The sequence below is a fragment of the Meriones unguiculatus genome, chromosome 14 (genome assembly GCF_030254825.1).
Source record: "Meriones unguiculatus strain TT.TT164.6M chromosome 14, Bangor_MerUng_6.1, whole genome shotgun sequence".
NCBI classification, from domain to species: domain Eukaryota; kingdom Metazoa; phylum Chordata; class Mammalia; order Rodentia; family Muridae; genus Meriones; species Meriones unguiculatus.
The window spans coordinates 90809555-90832601 of NC_083361.1; the positions used below are offsets into that span (position 1 = coordinate 90809555).

The window sequence follows — 23047 nt, forward strand, 5'->3', positions numbered from 1 at the left end:
TGCTCTGTTTACATGCAAGCCTCTGACCACACCAGTAATTTTAGACTAACTTTGAAACAAACAAACAAACAAACAAAAAACAGACGTGTCCTGTAGCGTCTGTCAACATTCCAGGTCTAACCAACTGAAGTCCAACTTAGTAGTTACTCCTGCCAGAGTCCCCGGTGTCACTGCCGTCTGAGGGCCCTGGGGATTTTAGCTGCTAAACTGAGCAACCCACTCTTGGAGGCCCCGGTAGGGAAAGCACCTGTGACACAACAGCAGGCTTGCGCGCTGGAGGTAGGTGCTGGGACTCGTTCTTCAGGGCGCAGTCCTTTGGTATTTGAAAATCCAGCCCTTACGGGCAGGCACCACAATTTTCTTTGGCATATTTGTACCCGACCTCGCTGGGCACAGGGAGTGTGTTCTGTCTTCAGCTATTCACAAGACAGCACCAGAGCTTTTCCTTGGTTGTCAGCCACTAGAGGGACCTCCAGGAGAGGTCGCGGAGGTTGAGCCTAGACAGAGCTTAAGGGTGACATGGAGCCCGCCAAAGTGGAGGTGGTCTAGGCTGAGACTGGGAATAATGCAGTCCTTAGACCACCCTCAACCTCAAGGCGATCATCATCGGCCCGTGTGTGTACGTGGTTTTCGATGCGCCTCACTGCCTCTTTCCGCACAAGCGTCCAGCTTCCATGCCGTCACTTTCCGCGTCCTGGGAGCAATGCTGACAGATTACAGAAGCTCAGGAGATCTGGGTACAGTGGGGCACAAAGGAAGTGGCACGGAGCCCCAGGTTACCGGAAGAGTGAGAGACCGAGGTGCAACCGGTGGGTTAGTCCCAGGAGGGGCGTGGTCTTCTGGGATGGGCGGAGTTTGAGTCCGCACGCGAGCCCTGCCTGGGGGTGGAGCAAGTTCCTGTGGAACTGGAACTGTGGCTCTTAGGTCCTCGTGGGCCACAGCTGAGCGGGAGAAGGAGGAGTGGGGGCAGAGGGGCGGTCCTAGGGGAAGGCCCCAGCAGCCAGAGAGTCACACTCCAGGACAAGCCTCTCTGGGGTCCCCGCCCCCGTCACGTGGGAGCCGGGCCGGGTTGGTGCTGGCTGGCGGGTTGGCCACTAGGTTGGCAGTTAGTCCTTGGGCCAGTGGCCTGTCGTTGGGTTCTCGGCTCTTATGTTGGAAAGTGAGAGAGACACAGGAGCAAACCGCACACCTGAGCCTCCGGGAGAGAAGCTGTGCTCAGGCATCCAGGTTAGTGGGTTCTCCTAGCGCCGGCTCACCGCTATCCCGGGAACTGAGTGCCCCCAGATCCAAGGACCACATAGAGAGTTGGGGGTCCGTGGCCTTTAGACATACGAACGTTTTCAAGACTTGGGGACCCCCATATTTTGCCGGAGACTAAAGAACGAGTGTAACTTCCGCAGATTTGCTTGCTTCCCCCACCTCGCCACCAGATGTGCCACCAGCCCTGTGCTTTTACAGGTGGCGGGGTGGTCCCCGGGATACCGGGATGTTAGATATCTCAGAGTTCCGGGGCGATTTTGTCCCAGCCTGGTGTCCATGAGAGCGGCAGCGTCATCAGCTGGAGAGCCCAAGGTGGAGGAAGTTGAGGACGGGTTCACTCAGGTTGATCTCTGTTCAATAGAGTCGTGGTTCGGAGCGCCTTGGCCAGGAGCAGTTCTGTACACTCATTGCTAAATACAACATACTTCCGCAGTCTCAAGGCACCAAGTAGCTGTAGAGCGGGATTAGGGTGTGGGGATGCTACTATTTTAAAAAGTGGGTCCTCCTGCCTCCTTTCACCGCGACGCCAGACCCATAGTTTTCCTTCCGATGAAAATAAGATTATATGTTTAAAAACTAGAACTTGTAAGGTTCGGGTAGGGTTCTAACAGGCATTCAGTTCTTTCTTTTAGAGCATTGATATATTTGATATAGATCAGTCTTCCTCTTCATACTTTGGTCTTTTTCCTTTCTGTCTTCATCTGTCTTGGTCCATAATTTATTAGACTGCACACTGTAGTGTTTGTAAGATTACTATGCATTTTGTGAAGTTAAATGCTAAACTGCAAGAAGGAAGTCAACCACAGACCTAATAATCTTCAGTCTTGGATAGCTATTGACATATCAAAAATGTTATTTGATAAGGGATTATTTCTTCACCTTGGGAGAACCAGCCCATTTGAATTGATATTTAAGTGACTTTAAAGTGGGATATTGTTAAGTCTTTTGCTATTACTTTCATTTGGGATTTTATTTAAGGCTAGTGGTGATGGGGACTGGTGATTTAATTTAGGACCTTGTGGATGCTAGCTAGGCAGGGGCTCTACCACTGAGCAACACCTCCCCCCAGACCTCTTATAATATATTAGCAGTATTCCTTTGAGATTTGATGATGTGCTGAGACAGGCTCAGTGCCACCATCTGTGTTTTGTTAACTAAGGCAGATAGATGTGCTATGATTTTAATATTAGATGGATAATGTAAGAGTAAGAGGTAAACAACAAGAGAAAGATGGTACAAACTTGCAGAAAATTAGTTTTGTTTTTTTTTTTTTCATCAGAATAAGGAAAATCTGGGGTAGTTTTAAGAAGGAGAAATTTATATGAAGGACCTCACAGGAAGATGTTCAGGGGTGACTTGGGCCATGGAGAAGCTTATAAGGCAAACTTAGTCTGGGTCCAAGAAATGACTACTGGTCCTCCTTGGTTCCTGGCCTGATTGGTAGACAAAACAAAACAAAACAAACAAAACCTGTGCACTGAGCTGGCCCCTAAGGGGAGAGGCAAGGCCATGGACATCAATGCAAGGGATATTAGGCAGAGGCTGACTTTGAACTTTGACCTTCCCAATTCCCAGCCTGACAGAAATCCAGTAAATATTTGTGGAGTGAGTGGTCAGGTGACACCTTGGAGCAGTGATCTTCAGACACAAGCTTGAAAATCATCTGATGATCTTCAGATGTGAATTTTGACGGTGTCCATATCAAGAGTTCAAAGTAGTAATATACAAACCTCCGAATTGCCTGGGGAGCTTTGCAAACTATGCAGGCTAGTTAGGTAGGTCCCAGGCATGCTTATAGAGTTCTCCAAGTGTTTCTGATAACAGCCAGGTGGGGTAGGCTGCTGGACTTGGCAATGCTTAGAGAACCTCAGCTGGAGGCCAGTTAGGCTGGCAAGCCAATTCAGGTAAATGTGAAGTGTGAGCGCACAGAAGAGACCCTGGAAATACTGAGTCTTTAGGACCAGGGCCTGGAAATGGGAGGTGTCAGGTTTTATATTGATTGGGCCTAATAAGGCCCTAGGAAAAGGAACAGTTCTTGGAGAATTCTACTTCAATTTTGGATGCAAGGGTTGGTGCACTGCTTAGATGATACTGGTCAGCAGCTGGTTTGCATTTGTCCATTGTTTTTTGTTTGTTTTGTTTTGTTTTTTTTTTCTCCTGAAATACAGATCTGTTTGTGATTTGTTCCGATTTTAATCCTCTGGTTGAGCTCTTGGTATAAACTATGAGGAGAAGGAAGGAATACAAGCACAACAGGTGACACATTTTAAAGGTTTATTAAGCCTCACAAACTGTATGTCTCCATGTAAGATATGACAGTCACCCTTCAGTGTGCACAACTGCACCAAAAGCAAAGCTAGAATGCTGGCCTTGGGTTTTCCTGAGTCACTATTTTTCTTGCTTCCTCCTTCCTGCCGGGTTCCACTTCCTTTGCCCTTTGCTATCCTACTATCTTGTTTGTTTTTGGAGTTTAGGGAAGGTGAGCTCTGGCCCTTATAAAATCTTGAAGGACAGTCTGTCGTGCCTAGTGGCCCTCCTAATCTCTACTACTTGTGTTAAGAAGCCTTGTAGGAGATGGGAACCCTAAAGCAACATGGTGAGCTTTCTGTGTCTTGATCTCCTGAAGGCCTCAGACTTCCAGAGGCGTTTGAGCTTTGTCTGAAGCAAAGTGAAAATTTCTCTGGGCCTTAAGGTCATTGGTTTGGTGCTCCTTGGTTCTTCTTGGTATTTCTTCTCTGTGTCTCTGTGCACATTTATGTACAATGAAAGCTAAGCATTCATTTTACTAACTCCCATGTTGTATAGTAATCTTGTACATATCTGTACATGTCTGTAACACATGTGTAGACACAGGTAGGATAAGACTGCCTTTTTTGATAAGATAAACTGCAATACCCTTGTGACTTTTAGACTAGTTTGTTTTCTAACTCCATCTCCACTGTCTTTCAAACTGAGGAGTTTTGTGCCTATCCTTTTGAATCTATCTGTATGAGGAATGTATGCTTCTTAGATTATAATGTTTGACCATTGCTTTTTGCTTAGTCATGAGTCGGAAGTACAAGTCTGTTCACAGTCTTTTTCTGCTTAAAATCCCCTAGTGGATCCCTCAATACAAAATACGAGAAAAGTGAATACAAACAGAATAGATGCAATATTCAAACACTGAGTAAGTCCCTTAGATTGTATTCCTCTATGCAAGATGTGATGGTCATCAGTTTCCTCTTCCTGAAAGGTACCTGTTGTCTCTGCTCTGTAACATGAATAAAAACCCTGTACACCCCTCACTCTTAAGTCATTTCAGTCTTTCCATCAATAGCATACAAGAATTCCAGTAGAAATTACTTTCTGCTATGTTCTTTCCACTTCTCTGTCCAGACTCTGAGCTGCTGTAGTTACCCCAGCTTTTGTGTGAGGCCCAACACTTAAGAGATATCAGTAAGAGTATCTTGTGCATGTGGGTCCTGGGTTGGCTGGCAGGTTTTGCTTCTTCTCTAAAGAGGGAAGGGAACAGGTTATTTTGTGAGAAAGATGAGAAGGAATGGGAACAGAAGCTAAAAGACTGGAAGGGCAGGCTTAAGAAAAAGTGGCTCAATGGCTAGAATTATGGGGTGTGGTGAGGTGTTGTATGACTTTCCTGGGGAGACATGAAAGATGTCTATTCAACACAGATAAGATGCTGATGACACACTAAAGAAATGATTCTACCCAAGCCTAGCTTGGTGAACCAATGGATGTATGAGGGGTTACTGACAGGAGTGTGGGTGACCATAGGACTGCTACATCTCTTAGCGTGAGTGAGAATGTAGGAAAGCGGTACCATTGAAGCTCCTTGCTCAACTTGTAGGCAGCATGACAAGATAGATTCTCTTCTCTAGCAATTACTTACTGCTTTTAAAAATTGGGGAGAAGCCCTGTGTGTTCTGTATCTTCCCAACTAACTGAGACCTTGAAGAAACCTGTAGGTAAGTTTCACAGCTTCCTGGTTTGTATGAGCCTCCCTGCTCCCTTCAGGAGGAAGTGTTTTGATTCTGTGAAAATGGCCATACATCATAGGGACATTTGGAAAGGAAAGGCTGGCATCCAGGAAGGTAAAAGATGGTGGAAGTCCCTGAAGGTTGGAGCTAAAGCATTCAAATTTTGACCTATGTGATCACACACACACACACACACACACACACACACACACACACACACACTCACACACTCACACACTCACAATCTCAGCCAACTTAGCAGCATGGTAAAACTCATCTAAAACGAAATTTTTTTGTACTGATGACATTGGAAGCTATGAGTAATATGGAAAGGCTCTATGCAGACTTGTTTTTAGGGGGTTCTCTTTTGTGAAAGGTAGACTAGAGGACTACTTACAAGGATATGTTATTGGAGTATCCTATAGGAGAATCTTAGGTCCTCAACCAAGGCAATGACAAAAGCAAAGGAGATGTGCACTTGCCAAGAAACCACTGACTGGATTTGAGGAAGAGTCATCCTGGATACTGACCAGCAGAGAATGAGGTGATTGTGAATAAGTGTGGGACCACGGAGAAACTTCTTAGAAGAGGGAAGGGAAAGACGGTGGTGATATATTTTAAAATCAGAAGAACCTTGGGTAGCTTCCTGTTTACACTTTATAATTTTACCCAGGAGGATGGCAAAGCCCAAGGCAGTGTACCCAAAGTCATTCCATTCTTAGTTACAGATCCAGGCTTCCTAGCCTCCTGGCTTCGATCTCGTATAATCTGTAGCCTTATGCTATTGGTCACAGGAGAGCTGTCAGAAGGTCCAGATGGAGATCCCATTAGCCAATGAAAGCAGGCATTGGACCACACTAAGGGAATTCAGTCTGTAGAACCAAACGGGGAAGCTGGAGCCATATAGGTCAGGTATTCAGGGGAAGTGTTGGCTGGCAGCTAATTCCAGTAAGGTCTGAAGACTCAGGACCTCTCACCCCTTTTTTTCCTGGGCCTTTGTCATAGGTGGGGTGGCATCAGGTAAAGAAGTGATTTTTATGGTATCAGGGCTCAATTTTCAGTATGCTCCTTGTGCATATTCAGGTTTTTCTGGGAGTGTAACCATTAACCAGTTTACCAATTAATTGGAAATGCATATTCTAAGGACCCAGCACTCTCTTCTCTCCCGGACAGACTTTGGGGACACATTTAATACTACTGTAGTGATTAATAGATGAGAAAAAGGAGGGGAAGGTGCTGGGAATGATAGCTGTCTGGGGACAGCAAGCCAGTCCTAAGGACTTTCTGTCCTCAGAAGGGTGGGGATTGTGATGACTAAGTGATGGATGGGGAGAGGACCTTGTCTGGTGCCTATGAGAAACTGGGGCCAGAATTTCCTCCTCCTCACCCATCCCTTCTGTACTTCTCTGACCAGCCTGGCTTCCCAGATGCTGGCCTTCCAGGACAGTCTTGCTTATGTTGAGGACCTCAAGACAGAGGTCATTTCCATCTGTTAACACAGAGCTACGTAGGTTAACATATGTGAAACAATTGGAATCATCACTTATCATGTATAGCTGGCAAAACCAAACAGTACTTGAGCTGTGCTGGGAATTGACTTTGAAGGTGAGCTTGTCTAGCCGTCCTGGCTTTCTCTTGCCTCTTTCTACCTCACCTTGTTCTGAGGTTGAGTTAGTTTTCCTGCCTTGTCATCCTTATGAGACTTAAATATGTGCTTACGCCTGCTCACCCATGCTAAAGTACCAGGGACAGTCGTAGACAGCAGACTTGGGTTGCCCAAGGTTTAGGAATGACTTATGCAAATGTAAGGTGGGAGGAGACTCATTAACAAAGATTAGTTAGTTCTAGTGACTCTACAATGCTTGGCCTCTCCCCTGCTGTGGAATTCCTAAGGGGCTACTCTTTCAAGTGTAACTGGCTCTTCCCAGGGATAACAATTTTAAAGGGAAGGTGATTATCTAAATCCTGGGATTTCTTTGCCTTCTCGAGGTTGCTCAGAGCCCTGTTGACTGCCTGAGGATGTTCAGCTAGAATAGTCGGAATGCCTCCAGGGTGAAGAGGTAATTTCATAGTACATGATGGAGTGTGCCAGTTAAATGCAACCTGGCATCTCAGGCTGGGCAAGGACCTCTCTGAGCTGAAGGGCTGATCTTGTTGGCTGCAGAGTGTCCCAAAAAGTCATCACTTGTTCCTCCTCCTTGAATATTTTATTTTTGCTCTTTAATTATGTATATATATGTGCCAATGTGTATGCAAACGTAAGTACCCTTGGAGGTCATTGGTGTTTTAGATTTCCTTGGAGCTAGAGTGAGTGACAGTTACAAATACACTGGCATGGGTGCTGGGAATCAAATGCAGATCCTTTGCAAGAGCAGTATGTGCTCTTGACTCTTCTCCAAGAGGTCTCCAAGAGGCCTTCTTAACAAATGTCTGCAGCCTGCTTTTGGTAGAAAGACCCAGAGATGCCTGATAAAAGCAACTCCTTAGTTGATAGTTGTGTATTGTCAGGGAGAATTGTATAGGAACCAAGAGGGAAAGAAAGGACAGGAAATAGGAAAGTGCATGGCTCAAACCAAGAAGACCCATGTTGTTTCTTGTCTGTGTACAGGATGACTCCTCAGCAGCTTCAACCTCTAACACAAGACCACGTTTCCCGGGGGCTGGAGAGATGGCTCAGCTGGTAAAAGCAGTGTCTGCTCTTCCAGAGGTCCTGAGTTCAATTCCCAGCAACCACATGATGGCTCACAACCTATATACTGAAATCTGATGTCCTCTTCTGGTGCGTAGGCATACATGCAGATAGACCACTCAATGCATAAATAAATAAAATCTTTGGGAGGGAGAGTGGGATTGGGAGGGAATGGGGGAGGGAGCCACAGCTGGAATACAAAGTAAATAAACTGTAATTAATATAAAAAAATAAAAATGTAATAAAAAATAGGGAGACAACCCAAAGTGTTTAACCTCACTACAGCTTTGCGGAGTGTCTACCAATCAATAAACCAGTTCTTTTAAGTCAAAAAAAAAAAAGGACCACATTTCCCTTAAACAAGAGTGCCTTTTTCATGAATACCTATCTTATTGGACTGCTTCCTGGAGGCAACGGAATTATAGTTAGGCCTGATTCCTCCAGAGGAGTTATAGTGGAACTGCCTGCTTTGGTATGTTTGGAAAGGGTTATCTCATGAGGCAGAAGTAAATGGGAAACACCCCATGCTGGGATTTCAACTAAGAATCTTTTGCATACCACTACCCAGTGCCCCTATCCCTGGGAAGCAGATTTTTGAAGAGAAATCTCCAGAGAATCAGATTTAGTTTTATATATTGCAGCATGAATAATTTGTCTCTGTGTGTTTTCATGTGTGTGCAGGTGCATGTAGGGGCCAGAGGACAGCCTTGGGCTCCTTTCCTTAGGAGCCATCCACTTTGTTTTTCTAGCTAGGCATGGTGGCAAACACCGTTAATGCTAGCACTTTGTCATTTCGAGACGAAGTCTTTCCCTGGTTCTCTTGCACTGCATAGACTAGGCTGGCTGGCTAGCAAGCCCCCAGGGATCCTTGTCTCTGCTTCCTAGCTTTGGCATTACAAGTGCAGCCCAATGCTTGGTGTGGCTGCACTGCCTCAGGCATTAAACTTATCCCATACCTTGAAATCTGTGAGCAATAGGGGGAGCAAGGAGGAAAGGAGCTAGGGGAGGGTGCATTGGCATGCCTAGAGGAGAGTAGTTAAATTGTGATCTAGAGAGAAAATGGCAAGTTTTGCTCATTCAGTATTTTACCAGAGCAAAGGAATAGTTCTTGGCTCGGACATTTGACCTTGATTGGATGTCATAGAAAGGTTTTATTATATAATCTCTTCTTGCACCCTGCCAAGACATCTGGTTCTTCTATGCAACACTGCTTACCTGGTAACAGCAACAACATCCCCGCATGTCTGTCTAGATTTTCATTGTGCCAGCTCACTGGTGCAGACAAAGCCGGGGGCGCAGATTATTGTCCTGCTTCACAAAGGAGGAAACCCACTCCTCCTGCTCTTCCCATCCCCTCATTCCTTTATGGCAGGCAGCTGGTTTTCTCTATCATGAAGGTTTGGCCTGCATGATACTTGAGGACCCTGGCAGTGCTAGGATATGACTTTGAATCAAATAGTTCTCTATCCAAGTCTCTGTGCTCTACAGGTTCAAGGCTGTAACTTTGAGCAAGTCTGTTTACCCTTCTGAGTTTTTAAGTTTCTCATTTGTTTATTGGCTTAATGATAATAGAGGCCCACTTCATTTGGTTGTTGTGAAGATTAAATGAGATGATGCAATCATCGTTGGCCAGAGTGCTTGGCATGGTGTAGGCATTCAGTAAATGGTATTATCATTATTTTTCCCTTTCTCAAGAAGCCTGAGAAAAACATTTTGTCAGAAGAAGTGGTTCACATCATGAAGTAACCTTGTAGTTTCCCTCCTTATAACTTTGAAGAGGAAAGGAGCAGGTGTGACATACAAAGAACAGCCATGGTACAGGGGAGCAGAAAGTCCAGGAAGAAAGTTCACAGAGGAGACTGTAGAGGTCAGGTTCAGATGGCTGGCCATCAGCATACAGGACAAGAGAAGCACACAGAGCTCAGCTCAGTAAAACATGGCAGTAGTTTCAGGGCAAAGTCCCATCCTCAGCCTTCTGGGATCAATTTGTGTGTGTCTTCACAATCCAGGTGAAAAAAGCCCTTGTACATTTTTTTAGCTTGCCTTCACTAATAGAAACAGAGGGGGGAGCTTTCCTTGAATTTACCCACAAACATGTTGGGGGAAGGACTCCCTAAATGCTGTAAAATTAGTGTTCTTGTCATGCAAGACCTGAGAAGAGACAGCAAGACTGCCATGAGACACAGATAAATGAGGCAGCTATCATGTTTTGCCCAGACTTGTATCTACTGGGCAGCTAGACGGCTTGGTATGAGGGAAGAGAGAATGCAGAGATCCTAGGTCAGTACTCTACCTCTGTTCCTTAAAAGGTGGGAGTTTCCCTAGACCTACTACTTTAGTTCCTATTCTGAGCCCTGCTCCCTCCCTGCCCTCCATTCAGACTAGGCTTTCATGCCCCTGGGACATCCTCATTGCTTAACCACAGCACCAAAAACTTCAGGGATCCTTGAGTTAAGAGAACTGGAGGAAAGCAGATAGTGATGGCTCATGCCTTTAATCCCAGCAATCAGGAGGCAGAGGCAGTCGGATCTCTGAGTTCGAGGCCAGCCTGCTCTCCAGAGCAAGTTCCAGGACAACCAGGGCTACAGAGGCATACTTGAGAAAACTGGACTAAGTAATAAGGAGGAGGCCGTCCATTGGTAAAAGTGGAACAAATAAGCTGGTCATGGTGGATTGTGCCTGTAATCTCAGCACTCAGGAGGCTGAGGCAGGAGGCTCACTGTGGATTCTGAGCCAGCTTGGACTACACAGTGTGTTCCAGGCCAGCCTGGGCTACAGAGGGTGACTCTGTCTCATAAAAGTTGAACAGATAATCTGCGGCTGTGGGGTGGGGTGGGAGGTAGGGGGTAAATTTCAATTCTAAACTGAAATGGTGAGCTTATTTCTTTTAGGGTGGGAAATAATTGATGACTTCTGAGCAAAGACAACTAGCAAGGAATGTAGACTCCAGCAAGGGCTGGGGGATAGAGAAGGGCCATCTTCAAGCTTCTGTATCTCAAGTCACAGGCTGATGGAACAGGAGAGTGAAAAGAAAGCCTCTGAGAAAGTGCCTTGTGAGCTGACACTATGCAGACAGGATCTCCAAGATGTGAGTACCATGTATGTCTTTGGAATCACCATGACTAGGTTTGAATGTTCTTCCAGATACAGACGATCTGTGAAGATGTCCTATGACATGGAGAGCCCTGGTGTTTGGTCTGAGGCCTTAGCCTCCCACCATCCAAGAGAGTATATAACAGGTGTAGAAGGGGCAGTGTGACCCAAGGCCCTGGGCTCCCAGGTCATGATAGGTGTAGAAGGGCCCTAGTTAGAGAGCATTGAGAAGTCTGACTTCATACAGCCTGGGCCACAGTGAGTGTCCATCATCAAGAGCAGGCAGGGAAAGGCTGTGGTCAATGGGGCCCTTGGGTGGGATGTGCTGTGGTTAAGCAATGTGGATGCCCTAGGGGCATGAAAGCCTAGTCTGGATGGAGGGCAGAAGGGAGCATAGCTCAGAGTAGGAACTAATATACCAGGTCTAGGGAAACTCCCACCTTTTAAGGAACAGAGGTAGAGTATAATTCCTAGGTCCTCTAGCCAAATTATTTCAGTCACTAGAAAATTTTCATGCAGTTCTCTGCAGGCACAGTGGGAGCTCTAGCTGAGTAGGTCATGTCTCCTGCTAGGTGGAATTTAAGAGCTGGAGCTTATGTGTGTAGAAAATAACCAGTAGTTAGGTTAGCCAAGGAGTCAGCTGGCTAAATAGAGCATCAGAGATGGACTGTGGTCATTTAGTAAGCACCCACCATGCCTGAGGCATTGAGTAAAGGGTCTGTGCTTACTTAAATGTCACTGGTTGACTCTCAGGCTTGAATTTTGCAGGAAATTGACTGACAGGACATGTGACTTTCCTAAGGTGTCCTAACTGGTGAATGACTGACATCACATTTATACTTGGTCACTCTGACCCTAAATGCATGTTGTGTCTACCCTTACCACCACATTTAGGGTCCAGATGAAGCAGTCAATTATACTGAAGACCTTTTTTTCTCTTAATGATGACAAGGCAGGAAGATGGTCAAGTCAGCATGTGCCTGACCATGTTAACCTTCGGAGAAACTTGGCAGATGTAGCAAGATGGTCACAAAGCCATATTCCTGTTCTAGGTAGCAGAGCTCAAAAAGAGTAACACATTGTTGTTCTTTTTAAAGTGTGTGTGTGTGTGTGTGTGTGTGTGTGTGTGTGTGAGTGAGAGAGAGAGAGAAAGAGAATGAGTATGTATATGAGTATGTATGTGTGGGTAAGTGTTTGCAGGTGTATATGTATGTGTACCATGTGTGTGCCTGATGCCTTCTGAGCCCAGAAGAGGGCTTCGGATCTCCTGAAATTGGAGTTACTGGGGATGGGAGAATGGGGGTGGGATGGGGTGGGGACTGTGAGCCACCATGTAGGTGCTAGGAGTAAAACCCAGGTCTCTGCAAGAGCAGCAGGTTCTCTTAACTGCTGATCTATCTCCAGTCCCTACACTTCTTTTTTTAAGGCATCAAAGAAACTATTAGTCCCTTAGTACTATAGGTAATTTCTGAATTTTTAGTTCTATTTTTCCCCACTCAAGAAAATATGTTAAAATAGGTTGTGGTTGTCTCAATGCATACAAAAGGCGTCTTAGCTTTAGCTACTTCGCCATTAGTCACATCCTTTGCAACAACTCCATCATTTAGGACCTTGGGATGTTTAGCAAGAGTGGTGCTCTGGAGTGGGCTGCATGGGTATAGTGAGGGATGAGAGTCAGGACAACCTGGGCAGTGACCCAGGTGAAGCTGTGGGGGTGAAGAAGCGTGGCTTATGGAATGTGGTAAGCATTTGCTCAGAGGTTGCCCAAGCAGAGGTTTGGAGTGGGCGCTAGGATCCCTGCATGAAAGGACAACATTGTTACTATGTGTGGCAAGTTCAGACTGTGGACAGGTGGGCGCTGATGGAAGCTGTCTGTTCAAGTCAGCAATCTTTTTTATTCTGTCTGTTGGAGAGCCAGCTGGTGCTTATCACTAAATATGTCTGCCCTGGTCTTAATCCTCTATCTAGCTTGATGTGTCTCTTGCTACCCAGGGGCCCGATGCAGTCCTACAGGCCATTCTTTGCTCTGTCTTCTGTGTGAGCCTGTGAAAGCTAGCCACGAGCTCAGAAAGTCTGCAAAGACCAGCTGTGGAGGAAACAGTGATTCTTCGTATCAGGATTTGCTTGTCTCAAGGCTACAGTGTCCTGAGATCTCAGGTTAATGGGCTACTTCTTCGGAAAGAGAATTTCTACCTCTGTGTCCCACCTACCAAATGGGAGCCCTTTAAAAATGTTAAGGGATGCTTCACCTTAACAATCCAGCACTCAAGTATCAGGGCTACCTATATTTAGAAGACAGTTTTAGGTAAACTGACAATTGAATGAGTAATGGTGTTAGTGAGGAGAGTCTTTTAAGGTATGTGAGAAAGATATGCCATTAATTCACTATTACGTGATACCTGTCTGCCTAACTCCTGGGCTGATCCCTTGTTTGGTACTGATCTCTCCCTCAGCATCTGGCATCCACTAAGAGCATTTATGGGGCTTCTAGGATGCTGGTTCCACTTGGCTGCCTTCCCTCACAAGTCATCACTGGACTGGATATGGGCACTCTTGATACCAGTGCACAGTACAGAGGTTCTGCTGTTTCAAGACTAAAGGTAGCTGAGAATGTGATGAGATCATGGTCTTTTCCCCACCTAAACCTACAGAGCCCAGTTTCTGCTTTATCTGCCATGATGGCTGCCTCCAGATCCTTTTCCCTGGTTGTGACTTCTCTGTCAGTCAGTCCCTAAGTAGCCCCTGAGCATCATAAACTTATCTTGCTTACTTTCCCTGAGCAGGGTTAGAGACATGGGAGCTATTAAGAGTGGACATGTGACCTGTGGACATGTGATCTGTAAGAGTGGACATGTGACCTGTAAGAGTGGACACATGATCTGTCAGAGACTTTGGCTCAAGAAGGCCATGGCCTTCCTGTTTTTCTGTCAGGTACTGCTAGAAAGGCACAGAAAATTCAGAACACATGTACAGTGTTTGAACTCTGGTGCCCTCAGTGTCCACTTATGTTGGGGCTAGCCTGGAGGTATATGGCTACTTCTTAAAGAAAGTCAGGATATATCTTGACTTCCACCCCTCCCTTACATTTAGGCCACAAAGAGTCTTGGCCAAATCCATCTTATAGAATAGTACAGTCAGAATGTGCTCCCTGAATGGGGTGAGTCAGGGTTTTGCAGATTTACTGGGCCAGGAACTGAATCTGAGAGTTTCATTCTGTCCTTTCTTATCACAGTGTCCAGCCTTTTGTGAAGCAAGTATACTAGTGTCCCCAGTATACAATAACCCAAGAGGTTGATGTATATTACCTAAGGTAAAAACCAAACAAAAGTCAGCAGGGCCAACATTTAATTACTTGTTCATCCAATTTTGCTATGACCTGAATATGTTCTTTCTTTCATATTAATTTCCTGAAATCCTAACTCTCCCCAAGTAAAGGTATAAAGCTGGGCTCTGAGAGATGATTAGGTGTGGATGTTGAGCCTCTATGAATGGGATTAGCCCCTTTAAAAGGGGCCTGAGAAGAGAAGCAGTCCCTTGCACCCTGCATGCACAGCTAGAAACAGGAAATGGGCCGTCCCCAGAACTGAATCATCTTTGTCTTGGACTCCCCATCTTCAGACTATTAGAAATAAATCTGTGTTGTTTATAAGCTACCTGTCCAATTTATGGTGACACTGTCCTGTATACAAGCAGAGGCAGAGTTGGACTCCTACTGCTGTGCCCTGTTCCTCTTATTCTGGAGGAGGGAAAGCCTATTTTATTTGATAATAAAGGAATTTCCATAGGCTCTGGGTGGGGTGGAATGGTATATCGGAACCTGAAATTTGTATGCCTTTGACGTGGCCCTTTTGAATCAAATTACAAGGGCCTTAATACCTTTCACTTCCTTTGACTTTGAGGAACTGATGGCATGTCTTCTGTGGGAGACTAAAAGCCCTGTTATGTGAGAGAAGAGGCAAAGAATATTGGAGGTTATAAAACATTTTTATTTCCTTTTGAAAAATGATGCTGCTTGAGCCCAAAGAGAAGGGGATACCTGTGCAGAGTCCTGTTCCTGCAGGCTTGGGCTGGTTAGTTTTGTTGACTCCATGGACCTATCTGGAAAGAGGAATTACCTGTCAAAGATTAGCTAGTAGACATATCTGTGGGTTATTTTCTTAATTGTCAGTTAATTTAAGAGGACCTGGCCAATTGTGTGTAGTACCATCCCTAGGCCAGTGGGCCTGGGTTATGTAAGAAAAGCAGCTGAGCAACCTGTAAGCAGCATTCATGCATGGTCTCTGTGTTTATTCCTGCCTCCATGTTTCTGCCTTTCTTTTTCTCAACCACTAGATCAACCCTTTTCTCTAAAAGGATGCTTTTAGTTATGCTGTTTATCACAGCAATGGGAACCTGACTAGCAAGGTCTTTCTTTGGTCTGCAGTAGCACATAAACAAGTAGGGGATTCCTGGCTCCTGTTGTTGGGAAAGTCCCTAAGTTACCCTCTGGCCTAAGAACTCACAGGCAGAAAAGTGATCTAAGTGACAAGTATCTTGTGACTGGCCAGCTAAGGTTAGGGGACAGGCCCTGCTGCAACCCTCCCTGCCCAAATCATACACAGGAGTTGTTGCATGGGGTTGCAGAAAAGGCAGCTGGGCCCAGGGCTATTGGTTTCTTAAATGTAGCTCAATAGCTGCTATTTTTTTTTTAAGTCTAAAGGTTTCCTCATTGTTGCAACCTGAGGTTTGTGCTTCTTACATGATCCTAGTCCCTAGGTGCAATTCACTCAAGAGTTGAGTGAATATAAATAAATGTTAAGATAAATACCTGCACTTGGGTATTTAATGTATGAGTGTGAAGCAGAACTCTCCCATGGGCTAAGAGAGAGGGAAACAACCTTGGATCAGGGTGATTAAATCACCAGCTCCAGGGAGTCTATAGCCTTCTTCACATGGGCTTCCCTGATCCACCAAAAGAAGAAGAGTCTTCCTGAGCTTGCCTCTTCGCAGAATGCCTGTTATATCTAATTAGGTCTCACTGTGATGTATTAATCTCTTTTATGGTCTTATTTCTAAATACAGTCACATTCCGAATACAGTGACATGAGGGTTAGGATTTCAACTTGAAAAATTTGGAAACACAGTTAAGGTCATATAGGGTGTTTTTCATAATCCCAGAAAACAAGCCTCAGTGTCACCGAGAAGGACAGAGATGATCTTACTGCTGATCCTGACAAGATAGACCTAGCCTAGCCAGTAGCAGAAGTTTGACTGACCTTGTCCAAAGACTCACCTGGGAATGCTCAGGGCCTAGGCGTTCATTTGCCATTGGGAATGTCTGACAGTAGTGAGTCCTTCGGTGTCTTCATGGCTGTCAGGAGTCCAAGGTTGATGGTGAGGAGGCCCAGGCTCTTGGTGAGGAGGCCTAGGCTGGTGATGAGGAAGCCCTCTTTTCTTCTGCCAGAAGCAAGAGCTTGAGGAGTATAGCAGGCTGAATCTGGAAGGATAGTCTTTGATCTTCTGATGTGCTTTGTTTTAGCATACATAATTGGATTTATACATAACTGAATTTCATTATGACATTTTCATATATGTATGTAATTTTGATTATATTCCTTACCTATTACCCCATGTTGTCCCCTCTTCTACTCCCACTGACTCACCCACTCCTCATTTAGTCCCTTTCTCAGGCAGAGCTGCATTTAAAAAAATAAAATAAAATAAAAGGAACTAACCTTGGTTACTTTACCCAAGATTGAGCCTGACCTTGATTTGTTGTGAAGAGTTCTGATTCCCTGAAGAAAGGCTGTCCACTGTGTTGAACTGCATAACAATATGGTCTCTGAAGGAATAATGAACTTCTGTCTTAATGTTTTACAGGACTCTTACAAAGGAAGATACTGTTTTTCTGACTCTATTGACTCATAAGGGCACACAGTCCCAATCAGATGTTATCAGTCTGTGCCCAGAAGTTGTGGGGAGACTTGTTTCCAATGCCTCATTGCTTTTAGCGAATGTTCTTAGGTCTAGTACCACTGTACTGAGTCAAGGGCATGAATGGGTCATGAAGGAGAAATAAGGAACCATTAGAACAAAGCTGTGCATTCAGCTTAGCTTGTAGGAGTTGGTTACATTGGGAATCCAAAACCTGGTAAGAAAGATTAATTCGAGACAAGCTGAGTCCCCAGAAAAATGAGAATATAGTTATAAATAATCTCAACAAACATCAACTTGGTTACAAGTTGGGAGAAAGTTTGATTTGTAAAGGTAAGTTTCAAAGGACATTCCCAGAAAAAGCATTTCTATACCCTTCTATGATATCTTTTTCCTCTTTGATGACCTCATGAATTTCATTGAGGTCGCTTACAGGACCATGGTTAATTATCTGAGCTGGACACCTTACTATTGGCTACACCACTGAAGAGAATGTCTCTGCCTTCTCCTAGCAACCGTTAGCTGCCTGCAGATCACTAAGGAGGAATAAGGCCTTGTGGGCCTAAGTAACCATTAACTGCTGGCAAATCTTCAGGGAGAGTATGTGGGGGTGTATCATGAATATCTCTTCCCCCTTTATGATGAGGTGGTGCTAGAGCCAAGCTTGTGTAGATACTCACCACTGCTATGAGTCCAAGAGTGCAAAGGCCATGTAATGCCTGGAAGACAGCATTCTAGATATCCCATTTCTTCCTCCTTATATTTGAGACATGATTTCTCTGTTTAGCCCTGGCTGTCCTAAAACTTACTCTGTCTAGTCTACTAGTTTGGCCCCAAATTCAGAGATCCTCCTGCCTCTGTCTTCAGATTGCTTGGATTAAAGGCATGCACCACCACAGCCCAGCTTTCTAAGCTCACTTCTGCATTGTTCTGTGAGCTTCAGACAGGTAATAGAGGGGTACCATGAGCATTTAAAAGTCACTTATTCTCATAATTTTGACCAGATATGAGTGTGCAGATAGCCCTGCCCATTGCAAAATAGAAGCTTTTCTGACCAGAGCTGAGAGCAACACAAATGTATGCATCTTTAAAAAAATAGGATCTTGTTATGTGTCCAGTCTGAACTGCTGCATTCAGGTGATCTTTATGTCTTAGTCATTCCAGTTTCTAGAGTTGTAAACACATGCCACACAGCACCCATCATGCAGCACCAGCCACATAGTACTCCTTTTCTTTCTCGAATGCAAAAGGAGTGCCATTGCTTTGAGTCAGAATTAAGTTGTTCACCAAATGTTAAGGTGAAGGTTAAAATAAAAAAAATATATATTTTTTGATTGATTCAATTAGCATGTGCTTTGTACATGCCAAGTTCTGGGGTTGCAACCCCTCCATAGGTAGAGAGACTAGTAAGTGGTAGTTGCTGTAGGTCCTGAATACCCTAGATAATAAAGAGAGCATGCCAGATTTTTCAGACCTGTTTTTTTTCTTGCTGTCTAGCATTCTAAGCTAATGGAACGAGGAGAAAAGCCTGGCCTTATTATCTGCCAGGGTATGCCATATCCTTTGCTCTTGTTGGTCCTTTGGGAATACAGCTGCATCTATCATTTGCCTGTTGTTTGTTCATCTCAGGCCAAGCACAGCCAGGTTCCTCTTAATGGTAGTGTGGCCTTCACCTCTGAAAATCAGGCAGAAGGGAGAAAGCTAGGTGGGAGAGGGTATCATTATCTGGCCCCCAACCCTTATTTCAGAATGCTAACAAAATACTGCTTTTCATCTCCAAGATACATAGACATTTACTGAGTGTTCACCTGTAGCATGCTTTTCCCTGGACTCACTGAGAGAAAGATGAATAGAATATAATCCCCCACTCTGAGTCACTCAGTTCAGAAGTGGGAACAAAAACGTCAAAAAATAAATAACCGTCATTCTTAAAAGCAGTGTGAATAGCTCTGATGCTTACCTTGGATTCAGTGTATGGCAGGGACAAAGACTGGAGGCATCCAGCATCCCTAGGGACTGGTATCAGGTGTAAGTGTTGGGAAGGGCCCCTGGTGCATTTATATAAGGCCTTAGGTGAGATTTTGAAAAATAGATGGAGAAAGCATTTGAAGTAAATAAGGAGATAGAGGCTTTCTGTGGATGGTCAGAGTTTTGGGGTGTTTTTTAACAAACAAAAACAAACAAATAAAAATCAGGGTCTCCTGTATTCCAAACTGGCCTTAAACTCCCTGCCTAGCAGTAAATGATCTTGAACTTCAGATCCACCTGTCTCCACCTGAATGCTGGGATTATAGTCATGTACCACCATGTCTTGCTTAAATGATGCTGGGGATTGAAGTTGAGTCCTGCTAGGCAGGCAGAGCTCTATGCCATTTGGCAAGAAAACCTTTATATTTTTCAGGGCTAAGAAGTAGTCTGGTGTGTTTGGGACTCACAGCTTGGTGATAGTGCACCTAGAAGGTGGAGGATTTTTGCTATGCTACAAAATGAGGCTTTTTTTCCCCCGATGTCAAGTAGTTGAGGGCCCAGCTGTGGAAGGCTGGGGAGCAGTTTCATGAACCATGTCCTCCTGCCCTAGAAAGGATAGATTCAGAGGCCCAGAGAGGGCAGCTTTGACAATCTGTCTGAGAGATGATGAGGGGAGGGAGAGCTGGGTTGGGTGCTAGAACTTATTCAGGGTAGTCTGAATGGCACTGGTAGAGCCCATATGAGTCACCAGATCTCCTTTCTTCTGAAGAGAAGGTAGAATTCTATGTACTAACCTCCCACTCCCACTCCCACCAAATGCCTGGAGCCTTAGATAGTAGACTCTTCAACAGTTTCTTATTTAAACTAACATTCTGACATCCACAGAATTGAAGGAATGGCCTACCAGATCTGCCTGCCCATCAGCAACCTCTTGTTGGTGTTATTCTTTAGAGATGGACCTTTGGGGAATGTATTCAGTTTGAAGTATTTGAAGCTTTTCTCTTAATCAGTTCCTTGATCAATATAACGGCATCATATCTACATGTTTCTCCCTGAAGATGACTTGAATGTGTAAATGTGTATTTGTGCATGTGTGTGTTTGCTGCAGCAAGAAAAACGAGCATGCTTCTTTTGAAGGGTGGCTTGTACGCTTGAGGGGATAACCCACAGAGGCTTATCAGTGGAGTGTAAGGGTTTGCCTTCCATGGTGGCAGGTGTGTGGGGTGGGGGACAGAATGGAGATTAGTACTTCTGGGAGGGTAGTCTGTTGGGTAAGACACCCCTAATGTGCCCTGGAATGTTCTTGTTGTTGAGGATCTGATTCACACTGACAGACCTGACAAGGCTTGTCTAAACACCAGACACTGAGATATAATCCACTTTGGCAGGCATTGTCCTGCAGCCACAATCCAGATGCCTTCCTCCCAGATTACTTTTTTTTTTTTTGCATTGCCATGTGTGGCATTACAGCATTACAGCATCAACTTCAGGTTTCTGAGGTTGATGTGCTCCCATATAGGGCATGTGGGGAAAGTAGGTAAGTCATCCTTGGTTGTGATCCACCTGGTAGCTACTGAGAGTGCTGCTTTTTACCCTTGAAGATGGTGTATTGGTCACCAGTTGCCACATGGGGACCAATAATTCTATGGACACTGTTGCTTTGTTGAGTGACTTAGCTTTATTTGAGATACACTAATTGTTGATGCTGCTTTAATTGGCAACAGTTGAAAAACAGGACCAGGAGTTGGAGGCAGACTAAGCTATTAGCTTTATAGCTGATGGAGTTATTTATAGAGAATGTGGCCATAGAATTCTTGGGCATCCCGCTGCAGAATTAATATGCCAACCTCTAGTGTGGGCATATATAAATGTAGTCTCCTCCAGAGGCCTGCCTTATCTTAAGGTATCTCTAGGGAGAGAGGAAAAGCGGGACAGAACTGTTCATGCACTGTTCCTTCTCTCATGCTCACCAGTAAGATACTTAGCAATGCAAGACAAGAGAAGATGCCAGTCTTCTATTGGCTGTTTCTTGGGCAACATGAAACATTAAATGCAGTAGTGAGTGCCTGTTGTGAGTTCAGCAGAGAATGTCATGGAGCTGTCGTGGAGCATATGGAATAGTGTGAACATGAAAAAAAATAATTTTTAATGTTTTATAGAGACTGGAGAAAGGGGTCTTTAGGTTGAAGAGACAGCATGCAAAAAATGCTCTCATGAGGATGCTCTCCTGTAGCTTGACTGTCAGGGATTCCAGCAGACTGAGTTAATATCTACATTGGGGTTACCACCCAGGCAGTCTAACTCCAGCTAAGGTTTCTTAACACCATGGTAGCTGGCTCCCTGGTACTGGTGCTTTCCTTTTTCGTCGTCCCACACTCTTACTGGGAAGAATAGGTGGTTTCCAAGTGCTTCTTTCATGGATGTGGTTGCCTGAAGGACAAGTTCAGGGGGTCAGTGGAGGTAAGACTTTTCTCCAGCTGGCCTCAGCTTTACCTGCTGTCACTCACTCTCTCTAGTTTCTAGTCACAGACTTTGCAAAACAGAGCTGATAATTGTAATGTATCCCTCACTAATGAGATAATGCAGACCAAGTCTATTCACTCCTGGGAGGCAGGAAACCTACTGTGAACTCCCAGAAGGCAGTGTTTACAGGCAGGTGGAAATTGCTCAGGAAGTCATTTGCCCTGATTGTGATGCATTGTGGACAGCCACGTGGATGGCAACCTGGCGGGGGAAGGGCACAGTTTGAATTGTTCCTGATCCATTTCCTCTTAGCCATCACATTTACATTTACTTCTGAGTCTCTCAGAAGGAAGCAAGGAACCCTCTATCCTAAATTCTCTCAGTGGCTATCTTGGCTCCTCCCTCTGTGTGGAGACAGATTAGCTTGTCCTATGCTATGACTGAGGGCAGATTGTTGGAAGGCTGTGATGCTTGGCTCCTGGCTTACTTTTCCCAGAGGTATATATTTCAACCTCACTTCCCACTCATGCCCTGAATCAATTATTCTTTGGAATAGACATGACCAGCTTAGGTGCTCAGCAGAATGCCAGGAGCAGACTTGGAGGTACAAATGGTCAGAGGGTGTGAGATGCCATTTGAAGATATTAAATAACCAAATGAAGGGAAGTGTCATTCCCCTCTCAGTGCTCCTCCACCCAGGGTCAGATGGTTTCCTGGCCTAAGGGAGAAATGGGGCAAAGAAAAGAGGCACAGAAGTGCCATGGAGAGGCTCCCAAGGGTGGTAGGCCAAGTCATCCCTGCCTTCCGCCTGAGTCTGGGGCCCTGAGGTTACATGTTCCATAGGGTAAAAGCCTGACTGTGGTGAACAGCACAGTCTACCTGGCCTGCGACAGTCGCCCTGAGCTACAGACAAACTCTGCCATAAACTTAGGACAAGGCCACAGGCATTGGGTTCCCTGAGAACATACACTCCTCTTGTGACAGAGCTGTACCCAGTGGACTGTGCTCAACTCTACTAGTGTCTCCTGTCTTTGGGGTGGTGTTCTAAGTAGCTTGCATTTGAATGGGGATGTTAGTCCTGTCCCCAATACTGAGGGATAGCAATGCCAGAAGTCATTTGTGGCACTTGGAGGTAAAGTCACAGTGTCCTGAGAGGCTCTTTTTGCCCTGCAGAGGAGGGTGTTGAGCTGTGTGACCGCCCTGCTGTTGTTACATGGTGTTGGATTATGGCTTTGTTTACAGGGCCGTGGTTTGGTGAGAAGGGCTGGGGTGTTTGGGTATGTGCTAAGTGGAAGCATCTGGGTTGGGCTATGCCAAAGAAAGCTGGTGGTGGGGCAGCAAGGACATGTGATGGAAGCTGGGCTGCATCTTAAATGGAACTTCCAGAAAGCCAAAGAAATCCTTCCAGCATGCTCCAGAGAGCTGGCTTGCATGCAGCACTTATGTTTATAGCAATCTCTTGGAACTCACCCATTAAGAAGTGGATGGAAATGCCCAGTGTGTACCACCCACTAACCTGGCACAACAGGAAAAGATGCAAAGGGAGCTATGCTGCATCAGAACTCTATCAGAAATGTGTGAGAAACAAAAACAGAAACAAAAAAACAAAAAACAAAAACTGTTTCTGATGCTGTAAAGCCCTGCTGTTTGTTGTTAGGACTTAACTGATGGTTTGATTAGGTGGGGC

The 23047-nt window shown here is 45.1% G+C and overlaps 1 protein-coding gene across 10 annotated transcripts in view; it reads left to right on the forward strand.

The window, feature by feature from the left end:
• The first annotated feature begins 1063 nt into the window (after positions 1-1063).
• Positions 1064-23047, forward strand: part of Ppfibp2 (PPFIA binding protein 2) — a 139583-nt gene continuing 117599 nt past the window's right edge. For 2 of the 10 annotated variants that reach the window (XM_060367789.1, XM_060367790.1), the window contains exon 1: positions 1065-1227. The gene's annotated coding sequence lies outside the window, so the exon portion shown is untranslated. Of the gene's footprint in view, positions 1228-7842; positions 8014-23047 lie in introns of all 10 variants that reach the window. The other 8 variants (XM_060367791.1, XM_060367792.1, XM_060367795.1 and 5 more) reach the window with 6 other exon arrangements.